Below are 17,500 nucleotides of genomic sequence, written 5' to 3' on the forward strand. Positions count from 1 at the left end.
ACTCTCCTCTCAACGCTCCAGCTACGACTACAGTGAGTTACACTTTGTTAGTACGGTGTGTGTGTCGGTGTGTCCTAACCCTGTACAGACTGAGGATATGTGTGTGTGATTGTGGTGTGGGTGTGTGTGTGTTTGTGGTGTGGTGTGGGTGGGTGTGGTGTGGTATGGGTGTGGTGTGGGTGGTGTGTGTGTGTGTTGTGGTGTGTGTGTGTTGTGGTGTGTGTGTGTTGTGGGTGTTTGTGGTGTGTGTGTGTTTGTGGTGTGTGTGTGTTTGTGGTGTGAGTGTGGTGAGTGTGCGTGAGTGTGTGTGAGTGTGAGTGTGTGTGTGTGATGTTCTTCTGCCTCTGGAAGCACAATAACTGTTTGTCTGGAGCTTCATGAAATGGGTTTCCATGGCCGAGCAGCTGCACACAAGCCTAAGATCACCATGTGCAATGCCAAGGGTCGGCTGGAGTGGTGTAAAGCTCACCGTCATTGGACTCTGGAGCAGTGGAAACACTTTCTCTGGAGTGATGAATCACACTTCACCATCTGGCAGTCCGACGGACGAATCTGGGTTTGGCGGGTGCCAAGAGAACGCTACCTGCCCCAATGCATAGTGTCAACTGTAAAGTTTGGTGGAGGAGGAATAATGGTCTGTGGCTGTTTTTCATGGTTCGGGCACCTTAGTTCCAGTGAAGGGAAGTCTTAACGCTACAGCATACAATGACATTCTAGACGATTCTGTGCTTCCAACTTTGTGGAAAAAGTTTGGGGAAGGCCATTTCCTGTTTCAGCATGACCATGCGCACAAAGTGAGGTCCATACAGAAATATTTTGTTGATTGGTGTGGAAGAACTTGACTGGCCTGCACAGAGCCCTAACCTCAACCCCATCGAACACCTTTGGGATGAATTGGAACGCCGACTGCGAGCCAGGCCTAATCGCCCAACATCAGTGCCCGACCTCACTAATGCTCTTGTGGCTGAATGGAAGCAAGTCCCCGCAGCAATGTTCCAACATCTAGTGGAAAGCCTTCCCAGAAGAGTGGAGGCTGTTATAGCAGCAATGTTCCAACATCTAGTGGAAAGCCTTCCCAGAAGAGTGGAGGCTGTTATAGCACCAATGTTCCAACATCTAGTGGAAAGCCTTCCCAGAAGAGTGGAGGCTGTTATAGCAGCAATGTTCCAACATCTAGTGGAAAACCTTCCCAGAAGAGTGGAGGCTGTTATAGCAGCAATGTTCCAACATCTAGTGGAAAGCCTCCCCAGAAGAGTGGAGGCTGTTATAGCAGCAATGTTCCAACATCTAGTGGAAAGCCTTCCCAGAAGAGTGGAGGCTGTTATAGCAGCAATGTTCCAACATCTAGTGGAAAGCCTTCCCAGAAGAGTGGAGGCTGTTATAGCGGCAATGTTCCAACATCTAGTGGAAAGCCTTCCCAGAAGAGTGGAGGTTGTTATAGCAGCAATGTTCCAACATCTAGTGGAAAGCCTTCTCAGAAGAGTGGAGGCTGTTATAGCAGCAATGTTCCAACATCTAGTGGAAAGCCTTCCCAGAAGAGTGGAGGCTGTTATAGCAGCAATGTTCCAACATCTAGTGGAAAGCCTTCCCAGAAGAGTGGAGGCTGTTATAGCAGCAATGTTCCAACATCTAGTGGAAAGCCTTCCCAGAAGAGTGGAGGCTGTTATAGCAGCAATGTTCCAACATCTAGTGGAAAGCCTTCCCAGAAGAGTGGAGGCTGTTATAGCAGCAATGTTCCAACATCTAGTGGAAAGCCTTCCCAGAAGAGTGGAGGCTGTTATAGCGGCAATGTTCCAACATCTAGTGGAAAGCCTTCCCAGAAGAGTGGAGGCTGTTATAGCAGCAATGTTCCAACATCTAGTGGAAAGCCTTCCCAGAAGAGTGGAGGCTGTTATAGCAGCAATGTTCCAACACCTAGTGGAAAGCCTTCCCAGAAGAGTGGAGGCTGTTACAGCAGCAATGTTCCAACATCTAGTGGAAAGCCTTCCCAGAAGAGTGGAGGCTGTTACAGCAGCAATGTTCCAACATCTAGTGGAAAGCCTTCCCAGAAGAGTGGAGGCTGTTATAGCAGCAATGTTCCAACATCTAGTGGAAAGCCTTCCCAGAAGAGTGGAGGCTGTTATAGCAGCAATGTTCCAACATCTAGTGGAAAGCCTTCCCAGAAGAGTGGAGGCTGTTATAGCGGCAATTTTCCAACATCTAGTGGAAAGCCTTCCCAGAAGAGTGGAGGCTGTTATAGCAGCAATGTTCCAACATCTAGTGGAAAGCCTTCCCAGAAGAGTGGAGGCTGTTATAGCAGCAATGTTCCAACACCTAGTGGAAAGCCTTCCCAGAAGAGTGGAGGCTGTTACAGCAGCAATGTTCCAACATCTAGTGGAAAGCCTTCCCAGAAGAGTGGAGGCTGTTATAGCAGCAATGTTCCAACATCTAGTGGAAAGCCTTCCCAGAAGAGTGGAGGCTGTTACAGCAGCAATGTTCCAACATCTAGTGGAAAGCCTTCCCAGAAGAGTGGAGGCTGTTATAGCAGCAATGTTCCAACACCTAGTGGAAAGCCTTCCCAGAAGAGTGGAGGCTGTTATAGCAGCAATGTTCCAACATCTAGTGGAAAGCCTTCCCAGAAGAGTGGAGGCTGTTATAGCAGCAATGTTCCAACACCTAGTGGAAAGCCTTCCCAGAAGAGTGGAGGCTGTTACAGCAGCAATGTTCCAACATCTAGTGGAAAGCCTTCCCAGAAGAGTGGAGGCTGTTATAGCAGCAATGTTCCAACATCTAGTGGAAAGCCTTCCCAGAAGAGTGGAGGCTGTTATAGCAGCAAGGGGGGATCCAACTCCATATTAATGACTTCCCAGAAGACTGGAGGCTGTTATAGCAGCAAAGGGGGGGACCAACTCCATATTAATGACTTCCCTGAAGAGTGGAGGCTGTTATAGCAGCAATGTTCCAACATCTAGTAGAAAGCCTTCCCAGAAGAGTGGAGGCTGTTATAGCAGCAATGTTCCAACATCTAGTGGAAAGCCTTGCCAGAAGAGTGGAGGCTGTTATAGCAGCAATGTTCCAACATCTAGTGGAAAGCCTTCCCAGAAGAGTGGAGGCTGTTATAGCAGCAATGTTCCAACATCTAGTGGAAAGCCTTCCCAGAAGAGTGGAGGCTGTTATAGCAGCAATGTTCCAACATCTAGTGGAAAGCCTTCCCAGAAGAGTGGAGGCTGTTACAGCAGCAATGTTCCAACATCTAGTGGAAAGCCTTCCCAGAAGAGTGGAGGCTGTTATAGCGGCAATGTTCCAACATCTAGTGGAAAGCCTTCCCAGAAGAGTGGAGGCTGTTATAGCAGCAATGTTCCAACATCTAGTGGAAAGCCTTCCCAGAAGAGTGGAGGCTGTTATAGCAGCAATGTTCCAACATCTAGTGGAAAGCCTTCCCAGAAGAGTGGAGGCTGTTATAGCAGCAATGTTCCAACATCTAGTGGAAAGCCTTCCCAGAAGAGTGGAGGCTGTTATAGCAGCAATGTTCCAACATCTAGTGGAAAGCCTTCCCAGAGAGTGGAGGCTGTTATAGCAGCAATGTTCCAACATCTAGTGGAAAGCCTTCCCAGAAGAGTGGAGGCTGTTATAGCAGCAATGTTCCAACATCTAGTGGAAAGCCTTCCCAGAAGAGTGGAGGCTGTTATAGCAGCAAAGGTGGTCCATCTCCATATTAATGACTTCCCTGAAGAGTGGAGGCTGTTATAGCAGCAAAGCGGGGACCAACTCCATATTAATGCCCATGATTTTGGAATGAGATGTTGGACAAGCAGGTGTCCACATACTTTTGGTCGTGTAGTGTAGGACAGTAGAGTCCGTGCCAATCGTATACTTTACTAAGGAAAAGGGTTCTTATTGTACTATGACTGTAATATGTGGTTGTCCACCTAGCTATCTGAATATACTAACTACTGTGATATGTGGTTGTCCCACCTAGCTATCTGAATATACTAACTACTGTAATATGTGGTTGTCCACCTAGCTATCTGAATATACTAACTACTGTAATATGTGGTTGTCTCACCTAGCTATCTGAATATACTAACTACTGTAATATGTGGTTGTCCCACCTAGCTATCTGAATATACTAACTACTGTGATATGTGGTTGTCCCACCTAGCTATCTGAATATACTAACTACTGTAATATGTGGTTGTCCCACCTAGCTATCTGAATATACTAACTACTGTAATATGTGGTTGTCTCACCTAGCTATCTGAATATACTATGAATATACTAACTACTGTGATATGTGGTTGTCCCACCTAGCTATCTGAATATACTAACTACTGTAATATGTGGTTGTCCCACCTAGCTATCTGAATATACTAACTACTGTAATATGTGGTTGTCCACCTAGCTATCTGAATATACTAACTACTGTAATATGTGGTTGTCCCACCTAGCTATCTGAATATACTAACTACTGTAATATGTGGTTGTCCCACCTAGCTATCTGAATATACTAACTACTGTAATATGTGGTTGTCCACCTAGCTATCTGAATATACTAACTACTGTGATATGTGGTTGTCTCACCTAGCTATCTGAATATACTAACTACTGTAATATGTGGTTGTCTCACCTAGCTATCTGAATATACTAACTACTGTGATATGTGGTTGTCCACCTAGCTATCTGAATATACTAACTACTGTGATATGTGGTTGTCCCACCTAGCTATCTGAATATACTAACTACTGTGATATGTGGTTGTCCCACCTAGCTATCTGAATATACTAACTACTGTAATATGTGGTTGTCCCACCTAGCTATCTGAATATACTAACTACTGTAATATGTGGTTGTCCCACCTAGCTATCTGAATATACTAACTACTGTAATATGTGGTTGTCCCACCTAGCTATCTGAATATACTAACTACTGTAATATGTGGTTGTCCCACCTAGCTATCTGAATATACTAACTACTGTAATATGTGGTTGTCTCACCTAGCTATCTGAATATACTAACTACTGTGATATGTGGTTGTCCACCTAGCTATCTGAATATACTAACTACTGTGATATGTGGTTGTCTCACCTAGCTATCTGAATATACTAACTACTGTGATATGTGGTTGTCCCACCTAGCTATCTGAAGATGAATATACTAACTACTGTAATATGTGGTTGTCCACCTAGCTATCTGAATATACTAACTACTGTAATATGTGGTTGTCCCACCTAGCTATCTGAATATACTAACTACTGTGATATGTGGTTGTCCCACCTAGCTATCTGAATATACTAACTACTGTGATATGTGGTTGTCCACCTAGCTATCTGAAGATGAATATACTAACTACTGTAATATGTGGTTGTCTCACCTAGCTATCTGAATATACTAACTACTGTGATATGTGGTTGTCCACCTAGCTATCTGAATATACTAACTACTGTGATATGTGGTTGTCCCACCTAGCTATCTGAATATACTAACTACTGTGATATGTGGTTGTCCCACCTAGCTATCTGAATATACTAACTACTGTGATATGTGGTTGTCCCACCTAGCTATCTGAATATACTAACTACTGTGATATGTGGTTGTCCCACCTAGCTATCTGAATATACTAACTACTGTGATATGTGGTTGTCCACCTAGCTATCTGAATATACTAACTACTGTAATATGTGGTTGTCCCACCTAGCTATCTGAATATACTAACTACTGTGATATGTGGTTGTCTCACCTAGCTATCTGAATATACTAACTACTGTGATGTGTGGTTGTCCCACCTAGCTATCTGAATATACTAACTACTGTAATATGTGGTTGTCCCACCTAGCTATCTGAATATACTATGAATATACTAACTACTGTGATATGTGGTTGTCCCACCTAGCTATCTGAATATACTAACTACTGTAATATGTGGTTGTCCACCTAGCTATCTGAATATACTAACTACTGTGATATGTGGTTGTCCACCTAGCTATCTGAATATACTAACTACTGTGATATGTGGTTGTCCCACCTAGCTATCTGAATATACTAACTACTGTGATATGTGGTTGTCCCACCTAGCTATCTGAATATACTAACTACTGTAATATGTGGTTGTCCCACCTAGCTATCTGAATATACTAACTACTGTGATATGTGGTTGTCCACCTAGCTATCTGAATATACTAACTACTGTGATATGTGGTTGTCCCACCTAGCTATCTGAATATACTAACTACTGTGATATGTGGTTGTCCCACCTAGCTATCTGAATATACTAACTACTGTGATATGTGGTTGTCCCACCTAGCTATCTGAATATACTAACTACTGTGATATGTGGTTGTCCACCTAGCTATCTGAATATACTAACTACTGTGATATGTGGTTGTCCCACCTAGCTATCTGAATATACTAACTACTGTGATATGTGGTTGTCTCACCTAGCTATCTGAATATACTAACTACTGTAATATGTGGTTGTCCACCTAGCTATCTGAATATACTAACTACTGTAATATGTGGTTGTCCCACCTAGCTATCTGAATATACTAACTACTGTAATATGTGGTTGTCCACCTAGCTATCTGAATATACTAACTACTGTAATATGTGGTTGTCCACCTAGCTATCTGAATATACTAACTACTGTAATATGTGGTTGTCCCACCTAGCTATCTGAATATACTAACTACTGTGATATGTGGTTGTCTCACCTAGCTATCTGAATATACTAACTACTGTAATATGTGGTTGTCCACCTAGCTATCTGAATATACTAACTACTGTAATATGTGGTTGTCCACCTAGCTATCTGAATATACTAACTACTGTGATATGTGGTTGTCCCACCTAGCTATCTGAATATACTAACTACTGTAATATGTGGTTGTCCCACCTAGCTATCTGAATATACTAACTACTGTAATATGTGGTTGTCTCACCTAGCTATCTGAATATACTAACTACTGTAATATGTGGTTGTCCCACCTAGCTATCTGAATATACTAACTACTGTAATATGTGGTTGTCTCACCTAGCTATCTGAATATACTATGAATATACTAACTACTGTGATATGTGGTTGTCCCACCTAGCTATCTGAATATACTAACTACTGTAATATGTGGTTGTCCACCTAGCTATCTGAATATACTAACTACTGTGATATGTGGTTGTCCACCTAGCTATCTGAATATACTAACTACTGTGATATGTGGTTGTCCCACCTAGCTATCTGAATATACTAACTACTGTGATATGTGGTTGTCCCACCTAGCTATCTGAATATACTAACTACTGTAATATGTGGTTGTCCCACCTAGCTATCTGAATATACTAACTACTGTGATATGTGGTTGTCCCACCTAGCTATCTGAATATACTAACTACTGTGATATGTGGTTGTCCCACCTAGCTATCTGAATATACTAACTACTGTGATATGTGGTTGTCCCACCTAGCTATCTGAATATACTAACTACTGTAATATGTGGTTGTCCCACCTAGCTATCTGAATATACTAACTACTGTGATATGTGGTTGTCCCACCTAGCTATCTGAATATACTAACTACTGTGATATGTGGTTGTCCCACCTACCTATCTGAATATACTAACTACTGTGATATGTGGTTGTCTCACCTAGCTATCTGAATATACTAACTACTGTAATATGTGGTTGTCCACCTAGCTATCTGAATATACTAACTACTGTAATATGTGGTTGTCCCACCTAGCTATCTGAATATACTAACTACTGTGATATGTGGTTGTCCCACCTAGCTATCTGAATATACTAACTACTGTAATATGTGGTTGTCCACCTAGCTATCTGAATATACTAACTACTGTGATATGTGGTTGTCCCACCTAGCTATCTGAATATACTAACTACTGTAATATGTGGTTGTCTCACCTAGCTATCTGAATATACTAACTACTGTAATATGTGGTTGTCCACCTAGCTATCTGAATATACTAACTACTGTAATATGTGGTTGTCCACCTAGCTATCTGAATATACTAACTACTGTGATATGTGGTTGTCCCACCTAGCTATCTGAATATACTAACTACTGTAATATGTGGTTGTCCACCTAGCTATCTGAATATACTAACTACTGTAATATGTGGTTGTCCACCTAGCTATCTGAATATACTAAGTCTCTCTGGATAAGAAAGTCTGCTAAATGAGTAACATGTTAATGTGTGTTCGTTGTGTCCTGACCCTGTGTTCTCTGCACCAGACTCGGACTCTGAAGAGGATGTCCCTCGGGGGGGCTGTCACCCCTCCTCAGGGTTGCGACCTCACACAGCCCCGCCCAGGAAGAGACCGTCCCCCTCCTCGTCCAATCAGGCGGCTCGGGAGAGGAAACAGAAGCACTTATCCCTCCTGCTGCAGGAGGCGGGGCTTAGCTCCTCCGACGACTCCTTCGATCAAGGTTACTGACCACACCCCCTGGTTACTGACCACACCCTCTGTGATCTTTTCAAAAGGGCAGAACGTTGCTAACGTTGAGGTAGAGATGTTGTAGGGAATCACATCATCTCTGTTGAGGTAGAGATGTTGTAGGGAATCACATCATCTCTGTTGAGGTAGAGATGTTGTAGGGAATCACATCATCTCTGTTGAGGTAGAGATGTTGTAGGGAATCACATCATCTCTGTTGAGGTAGAGATGTTGTAGGGAATCACATCATCTCTGTTGAGGTAGAGATGTTGTAGGGAATCACATCATCTCTGTTGAGGTAGAGATGTTGTAGGGAATCACATCATCTCTGTTGAGGTAGAGATGTTGTAGGGAATCACATCATCTCTGTTGAGGTAGAGATGTAGGGAATCACATCATCTCTGTTGAGGTAGAGATGTAGGGAATCACATCATCTCTGTTGAGGTAGAGATGTTGTAGGGAATCACATCATCTCTGTTGAGGTAGAGATGTTGTAGGGAATCACATCATCTCTGTTGAGGTAGAGATGTTGTAGGGAATCACATCATCTCTGTTGAGGTAGAGATGTTGTAGGGAATCACATCATCTCTGTTGAGGTAGAGATGTTGTAGGGAATCACATCATCTCTGTTGAGGTAGAGATGTTGTAGGGAATCACATCATCTCTGTTGAGGTAGAGATGTTGTAGGGAATCACATCATCTCTGTTGAGGTAGAGATGTTGTAGGGAATCACATCTCTAATAAACGTTGAGGTAGAGATGTTTTGTTGTAGGGAATCACGTCATCTCTGTTGAGGTAGAGATGTTGTAGGGAATCACATCATCTCTGTTGAGGTAGAGATGTTGTAGGGAATCACATCTCTAATAAACGTTGAGGTAGAGATGTTTTGTTGTAGGGAATCACGTCATCTCTGTTGAGGTAGAGATGTTGTAGGGAATCACATCATCTCTGTTGAGGTAGAGATGTTGTAGGGAATCACATCATCTCTGTTGAGGTAGAGATGTAGGGAATCACATCATCTCTGTTGAGGTAGAGATGTAGGGAATCACATCATCTCTGTTGAGGTAGAGATGTTGTAGGGAATCACATCATCTCTGTTGAGGTAGAGATGTTGTAGGGAATCACATCATCTCTGTTGAGGTAGAGATGTTGTAGGGAATCACATCATCTCTGTTGAGGTAGAGATGTTGTAGGGAATCACATCATCTCTGTTGAGGTAGAGATGTTGTAGGGAATCACATCATCTCTGTTGAGGTAGAGATGTTGTAGGGAATCACATCATCTCTGTTGAGGTAGAGATGTTGTAGGGAATCACATCATCTCTGTTGAGGTAGAGATGTTGTAGGGAATCACATCATCTCTGTTGAGGTAGAGATGTTGTAGGGAATCACATCATCTCTGTTGAGGTAGAGATGTTGTAGGGAATCACATCATCTCTGTTGAGGTAGAGATGTTGTAGGGAATCACATCTCTAATAAACGTTGAGGTAGAGATGTTTTGTTGTAGGGAATCACGTCATCTCTGTTGAGGTAGAGATGTTGTAGGGAATCACATCATCTCTGTTGAGGTAGAGATGTTGTAGGGAATCACATCATCTCTGTTGAGGTAGAGATGTTGTAGGGAATCACATCATCTCTGTTGAGGTAGAGATGTTGTAGGGAATCACATCATCTCTGTTGAGATAGAGATGTTTTACTGTAGGAAATCCTGTCATCTCAAAACTGTAAAATCTGCCTCATTCTGAGTGTTTCACCTCACTGACCTCACTTCCTGCTTACTGACCACACACAGAGAGAGAGAGGGCTCTTACAGCTGTGACATCATCCCAGGTTCTTTAGAGTCCCGTTCCTCTCCCTGCCGCTGCTGCTTCCTGGTTTAGACTTGATTTTGTTACGGTTGTCACGGTTGCGGTTGTCACGGATGCGGTTGTCACGGTTTTGCATGGCTTGCTCAGACTGCTGTGGACTTTTTTTTTTTTTTTTTTTACATTTGATACATGTGTTGATGTGTGTTTTTCAACAAACAAACAAACAAAAAGTTGTGTTTTTTGATACTGAAGTTTTTTTATTAAAAGTGTTGTTTTTTAAAATTGATTTGGTAAAGAAAGCCAACTCACCTGTGATCCTTGTCTCTCGCTTCGTCTGTCTCTCTCTGTCTGCCTTGTCTTGTCTGTTGGCTGCACACACTACTTGCTCAGTTGGACCAATATCCCTCCTAAACCCAGCCCCACAGCACAAGGGCACCCTACACTGTAATGCTTCAGGGCCAATGGGGGGTTTTAGTTGTGGGCTACTCTGCATCACACAGGGCACTAGGTTCCCTACACTGTAGTGTTTCAGGGCTCAATGGAGGGTTTTAGTTGTGGGCTACTCTGCATCACACAGGGCACTAGGTTCCCTACACTGTAGTGTTTCAGGGCTCAATGGAGGGTTTTAGTTGTGGGCTACTCTGCATCACACAGGGCACTAGGTTCCCTACACTGTAGTGTTTCAGGGCTCAATGGAGGGTTTTAGTTGTGGGCTACTCTGCATCACACAGGGCACTAGGTTCCCTACACTGTAGTGTTTCAGGGCTCAATGGAGGGTTTTAGTTGTGGGCTACTCTGCATCACACAGGGAGTACAGTGGATTAAACACACACACACACACAGAACTCCTTTTCAATGAAGACGGCATGTGATTGTGAGGGCTATGGTAAGGGTTGAGGTTTGGGACACGGATAGTGATGGAGGAAGGCTACCTGTTGGTTTCAGAGGGATTTTTTAGATTCCTAACGCTCTCACACACACACACACACACACACACACACACACACACACACACACACACACACACACACACACGACACACACAGTTCAAACTATCTGATTGGCTCGTTGGGATATTTGAAAGAATAGGGCTCCTCTTCCCGTCTACTAAACCTCCAGATAACTCCGCCCCTTCCTGTCGTTCGCTGTCACCTGCTCATCTTTCACCCCCTCACTCATGACCCCTCTCCTACCCATGATGCTTTACATGTCTCTCAGCCTATGCTGTTTGTTCTGCTACTGCTGACGCACACTGAAGCCTGCCAGGACTAGCGCCACCTTTAGCCATTCTACCTCGCTAAGGTACGGCTAGCTATAGCTAGTCTATCCTACAGCTAGATGATGCTACGGCTAGCTATAGCTAGTCTATGCTAAAGCTTGTTGATGCTATAGCTAGTCTATGCTACTGCGTGTTGATGCTATAGCTAGTCTATGCTACAGCTAGTTGATGCTACGGCTAGCTATAGCTAGTCTATGCTACGGCGTGTTGATGCTATAGCTAGTCTATGCTACAGCTAGTTGATGCTACGGCTAGCTATAGCTAGTCTATGCTACGGCTAGCTATAGCTAGTCTATGCTACAGCTTGTTGATGCTACAGCTAGCTATACTAGCCAGTCTACTAAAACTTAAATTAAGCTGTCTCAAATAGTCGCCTGTTCCTTTTAACAGCCGGGCAACGGCACGCATTTCAGCAAATTAAACGCCCGTTTCAAATAAACGCAGTCTAAATTAATTGTTTTACGAGGTTTGTTTGATTTGTTAAATGAAATAATTCTATAATGATTCGAAAAAATTATAGCAATCATCCGTTCTTATCGCCAGTAAGAAACCGCTAGCCGTTGGCTGCTAACTGCTAGCCGTTGGCTGCTAACTGCTTGCCGTTGGCTGCTAACTGCTTGCTAACTTGAAGCACAAAAACAGTCAACAACTTTGGGAGGTACAGACCCTGAGAGAAGTCGGCCGATCGACCAGTGGTGAAAGTAAGAACTGCAGAAAATGCACAGTCAGAGGAGAATAATTATTCTGTCAGGGAAAAGTCCCCCCCCCCCCCCCCCCCCCCGAAATAGAGGCATACTAAGACGAAAACGTGACGCAGTGTGTAAATGATAACACATTAGTGAAGGAAATGTATTCACATGAATACAGGAAATGAAGAAATGTATTCAAATGAATACAGGAAATGAGGAAATGTATTCAAATGAATACAGGAAATGAAGAAACGTATTCAAATGAATACAGGAAATGAAGAAATGTATTAAAATACTGGAAGTGAATGCTGGAATTAAACAATTTAACTATGCAAATAAGCAAAAGCTGTGTTCATTAAGGAAATGGACGACTGGCTAAAATAGAAGCCTGTCTGAATGGGAGTTATAGATCTGTTATTCTCATTGAATGGGAGTTATAGATCTGTTATTCTCATTGAGTTATAGATCTGTTATTCTCATTGAATGGGGGTTATAGATCTGTTATTCTCATTGAATGGGAGTTATAGATCTGTTATTCTCATTGAGTTATAGATCTGTCATTCTCATTGAATGGGAGTTATAGATCTGTTATTCTCATTGAATGGGAGTTATAGATCTGTCATTCTCATTGAATGGGAGTTATAGATCTGTTATTCTCATTGAATGGGAGTTATAGATCTGTTATTCTCATTTAATGGGAGTTATAGATCTGTCATTCTCATTGAATGGGAGTTATAGATCTGTCATTCTCATTGAATGGGAGTTATAGATCTGTTATTCTCATTGAATGGGGGTTATAGATCTGTCATTCTCATTGAATGGGAGTTATAGATCTGTTATTCTCATTGAATGGGAGTTATAGATCTGTCATTCTCATTGAATGGGAGTTATAGATCTGTCATTCTCATTGAATGGGAGTTATAGATCTGTTATTCTCATTGAGTTATAGATCTGTTATTCTCATTGAATGGGAGTTATAGATCTGTTATTCTCATTGAGTTATAGATCTGTTATTCTCATTGAATGGGAGTAATAGATCTGTTATTCTCATTGAGTTATAGATCTGTTATTCTCATTGAGTTATAGATCTGTCATTCTCATTGAATGGGAGTTATAGATCTGTCATTCTCATTGAATGAGAGATAGATCTGTTATTCTCATTGAGTTATAGATCTGTCATTCTCATTGAATGGGAGTTATAGATCTGTTATTCTCATTGAGTTATAGATCTGTTATTCTCATTGAATGGGAGTAATAGATCTGTTATTCTCATTGAGTTATAGATCTGTTATTCTCATTGAGTTATAGATCTGTCATTCTCATTGAATGGGAGTTATAGATCTGTCATTCTCATTGAATGAGAGATAGATCTGTTATTCTCATTGAGTTATAGATCTGTCATTCTCATTGAATGGGAGTTATAGATCTGTTATTCTCATTGAGTTATAGATCTGTTATTCTCATTGAATGGGAGTTATAGATCTGTTATTCTCATTGAGTTATAGATCTGTTATTCTCATTGAATGGGAGTAATAGATCTGTTATTCTCATTGAGTTATAGATCTGTTATTCTCATTGAGTTATAGATCTGTCATTCTCATTGAATGGGAGTTATAGATCTGTCATTCTCATTGAATGGGAGTTATAGATCTGTCATTCTCATTGAATGGGAGTTATAGATCTGTCATTCTCATTGAGTTATAGATCTGTTATTCTCATTGAATGGGAGTTATAGATCTGTTATTCTCATTGAGTTATAGATCTGTTATTCTCATTGAATGGGAGTAATAGATCTGTTATTCTCATTGAGTTATAGATCTGTTATTCTCATTGAGTTATAGATCTGTCATTCTCATTGAATGGGAGTTATAGATCTGTCATTCTCATTGAATGAGAGATAGATCTGTTATTCTCATTGAGTTATAGATCTGTCATTCTCATTGAATGGGAGTTATAGATCTGTTATTCTCATTGAGTTATAGATCTGTTATTCTCATTGAATGGGAGTAATAGATCTGTTATTCTCATTGAGTTATAGATCTGTTATTCTCATTGAGTTATAGATCTGTCATTCTCATTGAATGGGAGTTATAGATCTGTCATTCTCATTGAATGAGAGATAGATCTGTTATTCTCATTGAGTTATAGATCTGTCATTCTCATTGAATGGGAGTTATAGATCTGTCATTCTCATTGAATGGGAGTTATAGATCTGTTATTCTCATTGAATGGGAGTTATAGATCTGTTATTCATTGAATGGGAGTTATAGATCTGTCATTCTCATTGAATGGGAGTTATAGATCTGTTATTCTCATTGAATGGGAGTTATAGATCTGTTATTCTCATTGAGTTATAGATCTGTTATTCTCATTGAATGGGAGTTATAGATCTGTTATTCTCATTGAATGGGAGTTATAGATCTGTTATTCTCATTGAGTTATAGATCTGTTATTCTCATTGAATGGGAGTTATAGATCTGTTATTCTCATTGAATGGGAGTTATAGATCTGTTATTCTCATTGAATGGGAGTTATAGATCTGTTATTCTCATTGAATGGGAGTTATAGATCTGTCATTCTCATTGAATGGGGGTTATAGATCTGTTATTCTCATTGAATGGGGGTTATAGATCTGTTATTCTCATTGAATGGGAGTTATAGATCTGTCATTCTCATTGAATGGGGGTTATAGATCTGTCATTCTCATTGAATGGGGGTTATAGATCTGTCATTCTCATTGAGTTATAGATCTGTCATTCTCATTGAATGGGGGTTATAGATCTGTCATTCTCATTGAGTTATAGATCTGTTATTCTCATTGAATGGGAGTTATAGATCTGTCATTCTCATTGAATGGGAGTTATAGATCTGTCATTCTCATTGAGTTATAGATCTGTCATTCTCATTGAATGGGGGTTATAGATCTGTCATTCTCATTGAATGGGCGTTATAGATCTGTCATTCTCATTGAATGGGGGATATTTTCTATTTCTATGTGTTTTTTACTTTTGGTTTTGTACACAAGCTTCAAACAGCTGACAATGTGTTTAATGAACAGCTATTTCACAGCGGTTTAGACAATGATTTTCTACACTGCTTATTTTCCTCACATAAACTGAAATTAGGCGAACTCGTCAAATTTTAGCTACCGGTAAATGGCGGACCGATTTCTGCATTTTGCATATTTTTTTAATTTAAGTTTTACGGGAATGCTACAGCTAGTTGATGCTACATGGCTACGCTATAGCTAGCCGATACTATGACTAGGCTACATGGCTATGCTATAGCTAGCCGACGCTACATGGCTAAGCTACGCTATAGCTAGCCGACGCTACATGGCTAAGCTACGCTATAGCTAGCCGACACTACGACTAAGCTACATGGCTACGCTATAGCTAGCCGACACTACGACTAAGCTACATGGCTACGCTACGCTATAGCTAGCCGACGCTACGACTAAGCTACACAGCTAAGCTACGCTATAGCTAGCCGATGCTAGGCTACTCCATGCGCTACCCTGCCTGAGGCCACACGCCTGTCACCTGTTGTGTAAGTAAGATGTCCCTCCTCTCTCTGTGTCTCAGTGATGATGCTAATGCTAACACGGATGCTCAAACTACTAGTCGCCTGGCGGGATCTGGGGTTGAATATTCAGTCTCATGGACAATATTAATGTCAATATGAACATTTGCTTCGCAAATAGAACCTTTTGTGTTTCCCGAGCTGTAGACATGCATCCTTCCTTCCTTCCTTCCTTCCTTTCCTTCCTAGTAATGAATGAGCTGACCAATCTGGTTAGACTTGGATTGACACTCGCGTGCCACAAAATCTGCTTTATGCAAAGATGGCAAAGATGAGCCCTCTATCCAACTCTGTTACAAATCGTGTTAAAAAAAAAAGTGATGACTCTCTGGTAGGGAGGAGTCAGATCGGTGATGACCCTCTGGTAGGGAGGAGTCAGATCAGTGATGACCCTCTGGTAGGGAGGAGTCAGATCAGTGATGACCCTCTGGTAGGGAGGAGTCAGATCTGTGATGACTCTCTGGTAGGGAGGAGTCAGATCAGTGATGACTCTCTGATATGGAGGAGTCAGATCAGTGATGACTCTGATAGGGAGGAGTCAGATCAGTGATGACTCTCTGATAGGGAGGAGTCAGATCGGTGATGACTCTCTAGTAGGGAGGAGTCAGATCAGTGATGACCCTCTGGTAGGGAGGAGTCAGATCAGTGATGACTCTCTGGTAGGGAGGAGTCAGATCAGTGATGACTCTGGTAGGGAGGAGTCAGATCAGTGATGACTCTGGTAGGGAGGAGTCAGATCAGTGATGACTCTCTGGTAGGGAGGAGTCAGATCAGTGATGACTCTCTGATATCAAAATCATTCACAACAGAAATTAAGAACTATATGGGACGCTGGATTGAAGGGAGTTGTAGTCTTCATTTAAGCAAATATTCAAACCTAGTTCAGTTAAGAAAAGTGGTAATGAACTACAATCCCATAATCCATTGCGGCAGTTTTTTCCTCAACTTGTCGCCTGCCTTCCCGCCTTTCGGACAACAACTCCCCGTTATTAAGGCCCGGGGACATGAGCATGTCGTCATTATATACAGATCTCTGGATGGATAGACTTTTACACCTGATACGTTAGTCTGATTCTCTTGATTGTCTGTCTTATCTGTCTGTTTCTCTTCGTGTCTATCTGCCAGCCAGCCTGTCTATCTGTCTGTTTCTTTTCATGTCTATCTGCCTGTCTATCTGTCTGTCTGTCTATCTACCTGTCTGCCTGTCTATCTATCTGTCTGTCTGCCTGTCTGTCTGTTTCTCTTCCTGTCTATCTTCCTGTCTATCTACCTGTCTGTCTGTCTACCTATCTTCCTGTCTATCTACCTGTCTGTCTATCTATCTACCTGTCTGTCTGTCTACCTGTCTGTCTGTCTGTCTGTCTGTCTGTCTGTTTCTCTTCCTGTCTACCTATCTTCCTGTCTATCTACCTGTCTGTCTGTCTACCTATCTTCCTGTCTATCTACCTGTCTATCTACCTGTCTGTCTGTCTACCTATCTACCTGTCTATCTACCTGTCTGTTTACCTGTCTGTCTGTCTACCTATCTTCCTGTCTATCTACCTGTCTGTCTGTCTACCTATCTTCCTGTCTATCTACCTGTCTGTCTGTCTACCTGTCTTCCTGTCTATCTTCCTGTCTGTTTACCTGTCTGTCTGTCTACCTACCTGTCTATCTACCTGTCTGTCTGTCTACCTGTCTTCCTGTCTGTCTGTCTGTTTCTCTTCCTGTCTATCTTCCTGT

At 41.9% G+C, this 17,500-nt stretch overlaps 1 protein-coding gene across 1 annotated transcript in view; it reads left to right on the forward strand.

Annotated features, from left to right (window-relative positions):
• Positions 1-9: 9 nt before the first annotated feature.
• The window catches only part of LOC120043635 (trinucleotide repeat-containing gene 18 protein-like), a 58,845-nt gene continuing 41,354 nt past the window's right edge, over positions 10-17,500 (forward strand). Inside the window, exons 1-2 of the mRNA XM_038988189.1 lie at positions 10-32; positions 8,219-8,413. The gene's annotated coding sequence lies outside the window, so the exon portion shown is untranslated. The remainder of the gene's footprint in view (positions 33-8,218; positions 8,414-17,500) is intronic.

Source organism: Salvelinus namaycush, unplaced genomic scaffold (assembly GCF_016432855.1).
Source record: "Salvelinus namaycush isolate Seneca unplaced genomic scaffold, SaNama_1.0 Scaffold980, whole genome shotgun sequence".
In the NCBI taxonomy this organism is placed as follows: domain Eukaryota; kingdom Metazoa; phylum Chordata; class Actinopteri; order Salmoniformes; family Salmonidae; genus Salvelinus; species Salvelinus namaycush.